Here is a 12,505-nt window from a genome sequence, read left to right as displayed (position 1 = left end):
TGGATTCTGCCCTGAAGATTTGCCAAGCTTTGTTCATCTCTAGAACTATGGCCATTAGTAAAAACAAAGGGATACTCCTAATATAAAGAACAATTTCAGAAAAAAAGAGGAGAGAAGGGAAAATGGAAATAAAAGGGAATATGAGATATTTGCTCTTAGGATATTAAAAAAACATTATATATTAGGGTCCTTAAAAATAAATTGTTCTAACAACATTTCATCCTTCACTACCCAAGTCCTAGATTCACTTTCCCTTTGCTGCTTTTCCTTCCTTCTGTTTTCTCTTCCTTCTCTCTTATTCATCCCCCTTTCCCTTCTACCTTGTGATTTCCCATTTTCTTTACCAAGAATTACTGCTAAAGCCCTAAAGATGCTGCAACACCAGCCCAGCAACATAGCTGACTTCTTAGCAGAGCCAGTCAAGAGATTGGCCCTCATCCCAGGTTGTTTGGAGGCTGTTGAACAAGCTGAGCATCCCTAATCCAGTCACACTGCTCCAGTCTCAGTAGAGACTCAGTCTATTTGATTTTATAATTCAGTCTATTGATTTTATAATTCAGGTACCTACTAGGGCATGTTTATAAAGGCATATAATTAATGACAAGAATAGTTACACTGAAAGGAAGAAAGAATGGTATCTCACTTCTCAGATAAATGTGTTTTAAATCTGGCTTTCTGGTCTACTCGGTGTCTAGGTGACCAGTAGGACAATTGTCCATAGGCCTCAGGTGGGGGACAGATGAACACCAGTATATCTGCCATTCAATTGTTCAGAATGTTTATGATACATGGGGTTCCTGTGGGTCAGTTAGTAGGCAGCTGACTGTGGGCTGCTTAATTTTCTCCAGATGGTGCTTGCAGAGTGAGGGGAACAGAGAGGCTGTGGTGACTACTGCAGGTGGGGAGCTGTGGTTCCAGAACATTTCCCTTGATTAAAAGGGAAACTATGAATTTGGGGACCCCCAAATTGTGAATGTCCCAGAAAATCACAAGGATACCCCACAAGGGAAACACTTGTCAGTCAGGGGGAATTTCTGATCAGTCCGTCTGGACCAAGAGAAGGCTACAACAGCACCATGTAAGTCAGTGATGTCAGAACTTTCCCATCTCATTACCATCGCCCCTGTTCCAACATGGCCCAAGGAATGAAGATCCAGAGAGGGAGAGAGAAGAAACCTTGCAAAAATGGAGACATCTACGTTTCCTGGTAGGTCCCCTGGGCCTCAGCAGGGGAGAGGGAAACATTGAATAGACTGAATATGAGATGAAGTTGACACTTGACTGACCTGGACTTGTGAAATTCAGAGTGATAGAATGTATGGAATGGCTGCAAGGTGATGCAGGAAATGAGGATGCAGTGGAGTGTGGGTGACGACAGCCACTGCAGGAGGAAGAGCCAGTTCACATTTGTATCTGCTATGGTCTCAACATTTGTGTCCCCCAGAAACTTCATATGATGTAATTCTGATTCCCATGGTATGGCATCCATAGACGGTGCCTTTGTGAAATGAAGGAGTTATAAGAATGGAGCCTCTTCAATGAGATGAGTGCTTTTACATATAAGAGACACACAGAGCTCCCGAGCCCTCCCCCCATGTGAGGATACAGAAGAAGTGTGTGACCAGAAAGGACCCTACATGACCATGCTGTGGAAATCCATTTGCATTGTTTTTAAGCCTGTGATATTTTGTTATAGCAAGCCAGAAGGACTAAGACAGCATCCTAACAATCTTTAGACAGTTCAGTAAACCTCATGCTATTTATACAAAGGTGCAAAGCACTTATCTTGTCTGGTGTAACACTGTGATAGTTGGCTGACAGTTCATGGCTGGCTTTCATCAAGAAACCTGAGTATTCAGTCTTCTTAGTAGCATCACCAGAACCATGAACAATTATCTAAATCTTTGATTCTAATAACTTGACCCAGAATAACTGGCTGTGATTCTTACATAATCTCTTAATGGTCTTCTTTTTAATGCCAGGTTCTGCTATTTATGACTAACTTTAATAGGAGCTTCATTCTGTCAATTGTAGGGGTGGATTTTCTTTTGATTTTCTATTAAATGAAGAAAAGAAATGTTAACAAATTGCCGTGTTAGATTTTGACCTCTCTATAGGGTCTGTGTTTATTTTTTTAAGAGGCGACCCATTTCACAGAGCATGCATTAAAATGCTTAAATTTCAAAGAAGCTTGCTATGGGATAGATCATTATGACTGCCTCAGAGCTGGATGGAATGGACTTGGATTTAGCACGTGTTGGTGATTCGGCACATCAGGATCTTGGTGTAAATGTCAATTTTACGTGTATCTCCTCACAGGCACCGGAACAGGATATAAAATACAAAAGGACTCCTTTCTTCATCTCTGAAATTCAGGATTGGAAGTTTTGCCCAGTAAGTGCGAGCTTCCAACATCTTTCACTTGACTGGAAAAATAACCTGAATACCCAATAGATAATGACCTCTTAATTCATTTTATAAGTATTTGCTTTTTTTTGTCCCTTCTAATTATCAAATTAAAATTTGGGGAAGACATATGAATAATTAAACTCTATAGATATGGATTTTGGAGCCAGCCTATGAGAAAACTCTTAGGAATCTAAAAAGTAGAAACATAACTCTAGTTTAAACTTTCTCTTTTCTTCCTTCCCACTCTCATCCGTTGATTTGAGGAGAACAGAGAAAGAAGACAAGTGGACCTTCAATAGCAGATGTCCTGGGATACTTTGAAGAAAATGCTGATCTTGGAAATTCTGTTCTCTAGTTCTCTTACTCTTGAAAATATTTCAACCACGTGTGCCCAGGAAGAGGCAAGCTTTTGGTGGAATTGTGTGCAATGCAGGGAAGGCTGCCCATGTCAAAAATTGCAGTAAAATTCTTATTCCTTTACAGGAGAATCTATCACTATGAATGACTAGGCTCCTGCTTTATGTAGTAGCACTCTAGAATATAGAAGTCATGAACCTTTTTCTTACACAATGAGATATTTCCTAACTCCTTACGCATTACAGAGGTCACCTTTTTCATTCATGAACAAAGCAAGAAAGCCCTCTGCAGCATGCTCGCCTGGCTGAATTGCCTCTCTATGAGTGCTTGACGTTTGTATGATTTTTTAATATTGTCTCTGGCGCTTCATAGGATAGCATCTGAGACTTCTTTCACACACTACAGGCCCTTGACTAGATGATTCAGAGAATATTCCAGGAGTTATTTTAGGAACTAATTCTTCTGATGCATTCCAACTTATAACATAAAGAATTTTCTTTTTTCCTCTGAAATTTTACCACCCACTCACTGAGTTCTTTTATGTTGTGTATATTTGCATGAGAGAATCTAAGTATTTATGGCAAGTCAGTATGTGCTGCAGTGCCTGACCCAGGAAAGAGGGATTCCACCTGTGCCCACATCATTGTCACCCAGTGATTCATTCGTATTAATGAATCAGATGAGTCATTCGTATTGATTTTTGGTCAGTAATTTGTTTTATGATATTACAACAAAGAGACAATGAAAAGACGTGACTTTCCTAAACAGTCTTCTCTCCTCAGCTGATCCCACACCAGCCCCCTGCTGATATCAGAAGAGTCTGTTTTGTTGACATGTGTCCAGGCAGAAAATGGCACAGCGTTGTCTTTAGTAACAGCATCAGTGGGATTCACAATGGAGGGTTTCCCCCTCTAGTTCACTACTACTAGCAGAATTAAGCATGAAAATCCCAGGGGCTGAAAATCTCTAGTTAATATGCTTGATTTCTTTACAGCCATGAACTGTTTTAGTGGTACAGAACAGAGAACTGAGTAGGATTAAATATACTAATGCACATAAAGTGCTGAGTAAAATGTATGGTCATGTAGTAACTCAATAAACTTTAAATTTAAGCTTATTGAAAAATCCCTCCTCCTCCTCCTTTTTGACCTTATCCTCATTACTAATGAGCTTAACAGAGGAAAAGAATGCTGGTAACATTAAGAAAGTTGTAGAGAGAGAAGAGAGTATTTTAATGGGGGATGCATGTGAATATATTTTAAATAATGTTAGAACGAAGGATAATGCAGGAAATCAGAAAGGAGAGATTATAATGGTGAAAATTTGGAGCTGCCATAAATGATTGAGGCTTGATACGTAAACTGTGTTGTCCTCAGAACAGAGGCAATTGTTGTGGCCATGAGAAGCAAAGCAATGTTTTATAGGCCATTGTGGGGGGAACTTACAAGTTAAGAATAAAAAGTGACAGAAGAGTCATTGCAAATGACGAGTGAAGGAGGTATCAGAGAAGTAGAAGCAGAATCAGGAGAGCCTTGAAAGGCAGACGTGGTGGTTCGGGTGGTGCAGTATAGGACTCCCACGTACGAGTCACTAGTAACAGGGAGTACTCAAAATGGGGTGTGTTTCTTACATATTCATGAATTTTGCAATCTTATATTTTACACATGGAAGTTCCCATTCATTTCTTATTTTTGTACAGTATAATAGCTGAAATCCTGTGTCTAATGCACTGGTTGAACTAAAGTTGTCTGCATGGACAATTTATAGATTACAATATAACAGATCTTTAGTCATCCCTTGATTTCACTCATGCTTCATCAACTGCATAATATAATTTCTCTTCAACTACTTACGGTTCCTCCACCTTTTTCTGCATGTACAGTTACCATACCTCTAACAATCTGAGGCCTGGTAAACTACATACTGTCTCATTTGATCTGGTGAAAAACCCAGGGGAAAGACTCATGTTCATCTGTTGGGCTTTTTCTCTTTCTTCAGGAGTATGGAGGGAATTGGTGTGGCAGTGTTGCATTGGTTGCATTGCATTTGCAACCAATGCATTGCAATTGGTTGCATTGATATACTCCAGTTTGCCCTGGGCATATTTTTCATCCTGAAAGTGATCAGGCAATTAGTTATGGTTGTTGGGTATTCAGTAGATGAACCCATTACCAGAACATTAACATGTTTGATAGACTGTAATTTTTTAATGGGGGGGAGGGGGGCATCACAAAATTTGAAAGTCATTCTTTTCCTACTTTTTCTATGCATTGTCTCTATAAAAATGGTTTTACATCTAACTTTGCTAAGTTCAATCTTTTCCCTTCTCTATTTAATCATTATCTTTTTTTTTTATTTTTTTGTATTTGAATCAAATATAGTACATTTTTACCAATACTTGGTGCTTCCCAGATGACAGTAATGGTAAAGAACACCTGCCAATGCTGGAGATATAAGAAGACTCAGGTTTGATCCCTAGGTGAGGAGCATCCCTTGCAAGAGGGTACAGCAGCATACTCCAGTATTCTTCTCCTGGTGAATCCAGGAGAGGAGCCTGTTGGGCTACAGTCAGTAGGGTTGCAAAGAGTTGGACACAACTGAGGTGACTTAGAATGCATGCATGCACCTATATTTAACCATTTAATATCTTGTTTACTGTGGGTTAGAGACAATATATTGCCTTATAAGGAGTAATACAGTTATGACTCTGACTTATCTCTGAATCCATACACCAAGAAGCTTAGTGTTCATCCCAGGTGTAGAATACAATGTTGTTTATGGCGACAAAATGGTACATCAGAAAAACATGGCATAAAGCTATAGGAAGTACTAGCAATGGACTGAGAATAATAAGAGTAGAAAAATCTAGCTAACACATTGATAGAGAAAAACTAATCTTTAGTGAAAGTTATGAACATTTCAAGAGATTACTTGAAAGAGTTATAAAAAAAATGGACAGTCAAAAATGGAGGATGAAGCAAAAACTAGTGAGTAAAAGAACAATGTGAATTTAATAGAAACCTTTAGCTCTGCTTTTTATTAGCTGTCTACTCTACTGTGTGCTCCTTGATTGACCTAAAAGAATTAACATACAACTTTCAAATACTTTCCGCAGAAAGAGAATAATTGTTTCCAATTAGCATACTGTATTGGTGTTTTTCTTTCTGGCTTACTTCACTCTGTATAATAGGCTCCAGTTTCATCCACCTCATTAGAACTGATTCAAATGTATTCTTTTTAATGGCTGAGTAATACTCCATTGTGTATATGTACCACAGCTTTCTTATCCATTCATCTGGTGATGGGCATCTAGGTTGCTTCCATGTCCTGGCTATTATAAACAGTGCTGCGATGAACACTGGGGTACATGTGTCTCTTTCAGTTCAGGTTTCCTCAGTGTGTATGCCCAGCAGTGGGATTGTTGGGTCATATGGCAGTTCTATTTCCAGTTTTTACTGAATCTCCACCCTGTTCTCCATAGTGGCTCTATTACTATTTTAATAAATATCAACCTAGTATACCAGAGAATTAAAGGGAATAAAATTACAATAGTATTAGTAATAATGCATTCCCCCAAATTATAATCCAGTAATGCTCCCAGTTTAAAATGACTTCCTATCCATGTAATTGAGGTCCCCTACTCATTTTTCCTTACTAGTTGTTTCAATTTTGAAATAGAATGTAGAAAACAATGCAGTGGAAAATTCTGAAAATCAACTTGGATTTTAGATGCCTCAAGATTAAGTATGTAATTACTAGTTTTTTACAGTTATTAGGGCTATTCTTCGAAGAAGGCAATGGCAACCCACTCCAGTACTCTTGCCTGGGAAATCCCATAGACAGAGGAGCCTGGTGGCTACAGTCCATGGGGTGGCGAAGAGTCAGAGACGACTGAGCGACTTCACTTTCATTTTTCATTTTCATGCACTGGAGAAGGAAATGGCAACCCACTCCAGTGTTCTTGCCTGGAGAATCCCAGGGATGGGAGCCTGGTGGGCTGCCATCTATGGGGTTGTACAGAGTCAGACATGACTGACATGACTTAGCAGTAGCAGCAGGACTATTTTTAGCACATATAGCTCAGTATAGGGTGATTGCTATTGAGTGAAGGATGTATACTGTGAACTGCAATCACCAAACAGGTGATTGGAAATTAAGAATGTAATGCCAGGAAGACACAGGCTTTTGTTCTGGAAGGAAAAACTTACAGTGTCTGTCATCTACAGTCTAATCTTCAGATTTTTCAAACACTTACTCTTTCTTTGCTCATTTAATAATTTGGGTTGCTTGATTTATTTTCCTACTGAGTTGCATGAGTCTATTATATGAACTTGGATATGAAACCCTTGCCAAATATGTGAATTGCAAATATCTTTTTTTCACTTCATATGTTGCCATTTCATTTTATTGATGGCTTCTTTTACTATGCAGAAGGCTTTGAGTTTGATGTGGTCTCACTAGTTTATTTTTGCAGTTCTTGCCTTTGCTTTTGATGACTGAGTTGTTTGAGATGCTTGTATTTTGGAAAGCAATCCTTTATCAGTTGTTTTATTTGCTATTATCTTCTGCCATTCTTACCAAAAGAGACAGACTGGCTGAATGGATACAAAAACAAGACCTATATATACGCTGTCTACAAGAGACCCACTTTAGTCCTAGACACATACAGACTGAAAGTGAGAGGATGGAAAAAGATATTCCATGCAAATGGAAATCAAAAGAAAGCCACATTAGCAATTCTTATATCAGAAAAAAATAAACCTTAAAATCAAAACAATTATAAGAGATAAAGAAGGACACTACCAAATAATCAAGGGATCAGTCCAAAAAAAAGACATAACAATTTTAACTATTTATGTACCCAACATAGGACCACCTCAATACATAAGTTAAACACAAACTGACTCAAAGGGTAAATTGATGGTAACACAATAATAGTAGGGCATGTTAACACCACACCTCTACAAATGGACAGATCAACAAAACAGAAAATTCATAAGGAAACATAAGCCTGTGGCTGCTGCTAAGTCGCTTCAGTCGTGTCCGACTCTGTGCGACCCCATAGATGGCAGCCCACCAGGCTCCCTAGTCCTGGGATTCTCCAGGCAAGAACACTGGAGTGGGTTGCCATTTCCCTCTCCAATGCATGAAAGTGAAAAGTGAAAGTGAAGTCACTCAGTTGTGTCCAACTCCTCGCGACCCCATGGACTGCGGCCCACCAGGCTCCTCCATCCATGGGATTTTCCAGGCAAGAGTACTGGAGTGGGGTACCATTGCCTTCTCCAACATAAGCCTAAAAGGAAATATTAGAGCAAACAGACCTAATGGATATCTTCAGTACATTCCATCCAAATGCAGAATATATTTTCTTCTCAAGTGCACATAGAACATTTTCTTCATCTTGGGTCACAATCAAACCTCAGTAAATTTAAAGAAATTGAAATTATATCAAGAATTTTCTCTGACCATAGCACTATGAGACTAGATATCAATTATAGGAAAAAAACAGCTTTAAGGAACACACACACATGGTGACTAAACAACACATTTCTAAATAATGAAAAGGTTACTGAAGAAATAAGGGAAATCAAAACATTCCTAGAAACAAAGAACAATGAAAACACGATGATCTAAAACCTATAGGATGCAACAAAAGCAGTTATAAGAGGGAAGTTTAAAGTAATTGAAATCCTACCTTAAGAAACACATTGAATAGACAACCTAACTTTACATATCTTTAACTCTTTTAAAATTTCTCTTATCAATGTCTTAAAGGTTTTGCATAAAATCTTTCAACACCTTGCTTGTTTATTTCTAACTGTTTTATCTTTTTCTGATGCAATAGTAAATGGGATTGTTTTCTTTATTCCACTTTCTGATAGTTTGTTGTTGATATATAGGTAGGCAACTGAGTTTCATATATTGGAATATAGTAAACATAATGTATGCTACATCTTTAAAGAATAGACATTTTCCCACAAATAAGACATATAGATGATCAAGAGGTATATGACAAGATGCTCAGCATCACTAATAATCAAAGGAAATGCAGATCAAAAGCACAAGGGATATCACTTCATACCTGTTTGAATGGCTAGTACCACAAATGTAAGAAATGACAGATGTTATTGAGGATGTGGAGAAAAAGGAGTGCTTATGCAATGTTGGTAGGGATGTATACCAGTGCAACTCCCATGGAAACATACTGTGGAGGTTATTCAAGAAATTTAGAAGAGAACTGTTATGTGATTCATTATCCCACTTCTAGATATATAGTCAAAGGAAATGAAATCATTGTCTCAAAGAGAGATCTGTATTCCCATGTTCATTGCAGCATTATTCACAGTAGCCTTGATATAGGAAGAACCTGAGTATCTTTCAACAGGTGAATGGATTAAAACAATTTGATGTGACATATATTGGTAAATATTATTTATCCATTAGAAAAAGAAAGAAATCCTTACATTTGTGGCAACATGGATGAAACTAGAGGGCATTAAGCTAAATAAACTAAGTCAGAGAAAGACAAATACCATGAGATCTCAATTATAAGGAGTCACAAAAAAAAAAAATCTGAGAGAGTGGACATCATCTACTGGCATACCAGCTCAATGGATATGAGTTTGAGTAAGCTCTGGGAGTCAGGATGGATAGGGAAGCCTGGCGTGCTGCAGTCCATGGGGTCTCAAAGAGTCAGACGGTACAGAATGACTAACTCAACTGAAGAGAGTGGAACTTACCTGTGTTCTCCTCAAAAAGCAAAAATTAAACATGTGTGATGATGGAAAGGTTAGTTAATAGAAAGGGAAACTCATTTCTAATACATGCACAAATGGGGGTGGACAAGATGACGGAGGGGTAGTTGGAAGTGGGGTACACCTTTCTCCACCAATGCATCAAGAATGTCTAAACATGCAGCAGTTCTCATAGAAGACCAGGTGAATACTGGCAGGACTCCCTGCCTACTGAGAAGGAATATCCGGATGCATATAGAACTCTGTAGGACAAAAGGAAAGAAGGGACAAGGAGGAAGGGGAAAGAAGGAGGAGAGCAAGTGGGACCAGCCTGCACCTTGGAGAGAGGGAGCTGAAGCACAGGGGAGAGATCCCTGTATCCATGGCCATCCACTGGGATGGGGGAGTCATTTGAAGCTGTTGGGGAGTGAACTAACTAATCTGTGACAGTCTGAACGGAGTGAGAACCACATAGACAAGCCATGCTGCAGCCTTTCATACCTCAGACAGGGTTGTAAGTCCACTGGTGTCCACGGAAGCTGGGAGCTGGAGCCATGGGGATTGCATAATGATCCCAGGATGAGGACTCCTGTGGACCGAAGGGAGTCAGCCAGGAGGGATGGGATGGAGGAAATCTGATGCATGGAATGCTTCTTAAGAAAAGCCAAGAGGCCATAAAAGTAGGGTTCCAAAGCCTGTGGAGTAGAGCTATCTCTTTCTCCATGCTGGTACCTGTAGGTTGAGCAATAGAGAAAGACTTCACTGAGGGTGGTCCTTGAGTGCCTGATGCACTAAGCAATGGAGAATTTTGAATGTCTACATACCCTGCTGCTACTGCTGCTAAGTTGCTTCAGTCGTGTCCAATTCTGTGCGACCCCATAGACGGTAGCCCACCAGGCTCCCCGTACCTGGGATTTTCCAGGCATGAACACTGGAGTGGGTTGCCATTTCCTTCTCCAATGCGTGAAAGTGAAAAGTGAAAGTGAAAGTGAAGTCACTGAGTCATGTCTGACTCTTTGTGACCCCATGGACTGTAGCCTACCAGGCTCCTCTCTCCATGGGATTTTCCAGGCAAGAGTCCTGGGGTGAGGTGCCATTGCCTTCCCTACCCTATTCAACTACCGCACAATTGGACTCATCTCACATTCTAGTAAATTAATGCTCAAAATTCTGAAGCCAGGCTTCAGCAATATGTGAACCGTGAAATTCCAGATGTTCATGATGGTTTTAGAAAAGAAAGAAGAACCAGAGATCGAATTGCTAACATCCACTGGATCATGGAAAAAGTAAGAGAGTTCCAGAAAAACATCTATTTCTGCTTTGACTATGCCAAAGCCTTTGACTGTGTGATTCACAATAAACTGTGGAAAATTCTGAAAGAGATGGGAATACCAGACCACCTGGCCTGCCTCTTGAGAAACCTATATACAGGTCAGGAAGCAACAGTTAGAACTGGATATGGAACAACAGACTGGTTCCAAATAGGAAAAGGAGTTCGTCAAGGCTGTATATTGTCACCCTGCTTATTTAATTTATATGCAGAGTACATCATGAGAAACGCTGGGCTGGAAGAAACACAAGCTGGAATCAAGATTGCCGGGAGAAATATCAATAATCTCAGATATGCAGACGACACCACCTTATGACAGAAAGTGAAGAAGAACTAAAAAGCCTCTTGATGAAAGCGAAAGAGGAGAGTGAAAAGGTTAGCTTAAAGCTCAACATTCAGAAAATGAAGATCATGGCATCTGGTCCCATCACCTCATGGGAAATAGATGGGGAAACAATGGAATCAGTGTCACACTTTATTTTGGGGGGCTCCCAAATCACTGCAGATGGTGCTTGCAGCCATGAAATTAAAAGAAGCTTACTCCTTGGAAGGAAAGTTATGACCAACCTAGATAGCATATTCAAAAGCAGAGATATTAATTTCCCAACAAAGGTCTGTCTACCCAAGGCTATGGTTTTTCCAGTAGTCATGTATGGATGTGATAGTTGGACTGTGAAGAAAGATGAGCACTGAAGAATTGATGCTTTTGAACTGTGGTGTTGGAGAATATCTTGAGAGTCCCTTGGACTGCAAGGAGATCCAAGCAGTCTATCCTAAAGGAGATCAATCCTGGATGTTCATTGGAAGGACTGACGTTGAAGCTGAAACTCCAATACTTTGGCCACCTCATGGGAAAAGTTGACACATTGGAGAATACCCTGATGCTGGGAGGGATTAGGGGAAGAAGGAGAAGGGGACAACAGAGGATGAGATGGCTGGATGGCATCACCGACTCGATGGACATGAGTTTGGGTAAACCCTGGGAGTTGGCAATGGACAGGGAGTCCTGGCGTGCTGCAGTTCATGGGATTGCAAAGAATCAGACAGGAATGAGTGACTGAACTGAACTGAAAAATCAAATATGAATTAAAAATAAATCAAAGATCTGGAATAAACCATAACCACATGTATAACAGCTTTCAGTGAGATCTTGGAGTTCTAGCTGATTATGGAATCTAAGAATGGTCTTGGGAGATCCCCAAACTTGTAATTGCTGTCTGAAGTGAATGAAGTCTTGAGTACTTTCCACAGTTAAATTTGTATCCCTCTAAGGCCCTTTTTTTTCATATGCATAGCCGTGATGTTTCCATGTTGTTCAACTGGTACTTATCTAAGAAATCAGTAATTAACTCATATTTCAAATAGGAACATGTATAGGAGGGAGGGGATTGCTCAATGACTGATAACCCAGGAAGACTCAAGATACTCATATACTGTTGTGAAATCCATCAAGGAGTTTGCCATCTCAGACCCTCCACCTGGGGCTGCTTCCTTAGTCCTTGGCTTCCTATCAGCACCACAGAGCATTCAGTATGGATGAAGCATTGAGCTATCTTAGACGAGTCAGTCTCCTCATTGGGTGCCATGGTCTAAATGCTTGTTCTCCCAAAATTCATATGTTGAAAGTCTAATCCCCAAAGTGATGATTTTAGGAGGTGGGGAGGAGGGCGGGCAT

General features: G+C 39.8%; 1 long non-coding RNA gene across 1 annotated transcript in view; it reads right to left on the bottom strand.

Annotated features, from left to right (window-relative positions):
• LOC123464890 overlaps positions 1-10,228 on the bottom strand; it is a 46,852-nt gene extending 36,624 nt beyond the window's left edge. Inside the window, exon 1 of the long non-coding RNA XR_006639951.1 lies at positions 10,002-10,228. This is a non-coding gene — a long non-coding RNA (uncharacterized LOC123464890). The remainder of the gene's footprint in view (positions 1-10,001) is intronic.
• Positions 10,229-12,505: the final 2,277 nt, after the last annotated feature.

Source organism: Bubalus bubalis, chromosome 2 (assembly GCF_019923935.1).
Source record: "Bubalus bubalis isolate 160015118507 breed Murrah chromosome 2, NDDB_SH_1, whole genome shotgun sequence".
Classification (NCBI taxonomy): domain Eukaryota; kingdom Metazoa; phylum Chordata; class Mammalia; order Artiodactyla; family Bovidae; genus Bubalus; species Bubalus bubalis.
Note: the sequence above shows the minus strand (reverse complement) of the source record. Positions and strands in the feature narration are given on the sequence as shown.